The following is a 1,679-nucleotide window of genomic DNA, read 5'->3' on the forward strand; positions in this document are numbered from 1 at the left end:
TTTAAAAGTGATTTCACAGGCTTTAATTAGCCCTTTATAATTCTATGAAGAAGAAGTAAAACACCTCCAGTTTACAAAAGAGGGAAGTGAAACAGAGAAGGGGCCTGTTTCGGGGAAAGATTTTCGTAGACTGAAGCTGCTGCCCTACAGCTCAATAATGAGCTTAAACCTTCTCCTTTGCTTCACCCAAGAATTGACACTCACATGCTTTAACTGAAGAGCACAAATTTGTTCATACATTGACATGCTAGGCACCCAAATCAGAACAGCACATTTTCGGTACCATAAGAATTAGTTCTTATTATAAGCCACTTCCTAAGGTTATCTAAACAAACGAGGGAGAGAGAGAGAGAGAGAGAGAGAGAGAGAGAGAGAGAGAGAGAGAGAGAAGAAAAGAGGAACAATAAATCAAATGAGTCATAAAACTCAAGACATTCTGATTCTCAGTTTCATCTTCAGTTTAACCATTTTGAGTTCTGGATTATGTATAAAACTGTTCTAGACTTAAAAAAGGAATGGAGAATTGCTAATTAGTTCAGTCTTTATAGGTTATTTTTATTTTCAAATGAAGGAGATGTAGAAAAGTTGATAGGAGTGCATGACAGTAAATGGAGAGAAAAATAGATAATTTTCTTCCCACCTAATTTACTTACCTATATACCTGGAAGGGGCCAAATGAAGGGCATACTTTTAAAAAGCCGTAATAATACATTTTCAAACACACACAAAAGTACAGAGACCCCATATATTCATCACCCAGTTTCCTCAGTTATCAACTTTCTGCTATTTGTTTCAATTCTCTTCTGCCACTTGTTTTGTGAAAGTATTTTAAGCAAATCCCAGACATCACATCATTTCACAATAAATATTTCTGTATTTTTCCCTACTGCATAAGAACTTCAAACATAGAACCATAATACCATTACCACACTTAACTGAAAGAAAACCAATTCTGTGTATTGTTTCATAATCAATCTGTATGTTGTTTCCACTGATTGTTTCAAAATTGTTCCAAAATTGAATTGATTGATATAGCTTAAGTCTTTTATTTAACAGATGGCCCTTCTTCCCCCTCCTCCTGCATTCCATTCCTGTGTTGGAAAAACTGGATCATTTGCCCTGGAGAACTTTCCATAGTCTATCTGTTTAACTGATTGTATCTATGTGTTGTTTTTTTTTTTTTAAACATACCTCTCCACCCTTCATCTTTTCTTAAATAGTAGCTAGATGTGGAGGCCTGATTAGCTTTAAGTTCTTTTTCTTTTTGGGCCCAGAACACATAGTGGTAGGGCTGTGTACTTTCTACAACTTTGCATGAGGAGTCGCCTAATGTCTGCTTTCACCATTTGGAAGACATGTTAGGAATGATCAGTAGGATCTGTGATTTCAGTGCAACATAGTGATTTCCTCATTCTATCACTTCTGCACTTATTAGCTGTGATTCTTTAATAAAGAAAGCCTTTCTCTCATCACCTAGTGTATTTGGTTACCCTGAAATACAGTCCATTAAGTAAAGGCAAGATAAATGCTTGATTCTTTCCCATTAGTTATCACCTTTCAGAATAATGCCCTAGTTACCTCCAGAGTCTGTTGATTAAGTTTTTTTTTTACTGGTAAGTTTTTGACAATTTTTAAAAATTGTTGTTCAGTTACAGTTGTCTTGCCTTTTTCCCCACTGC

This window comes from Phyllostomus hastatus, unplaced genomic scaffold, assembly GCF_019186645.2.
Source record: "Phyllostomus hastatus isolate PE091 unplaced genomic scaffold, TTU_PhHast_1.1 phas_scaffold_200, whole genome shotgun sequence".
NCBI classification, from domain to species: Eukaryota; Metazoa; Chordata; class Mammalia; order Chiroptera; family Phyllostomidae; genus Phyllostomus; species Phyllostomus hastatus.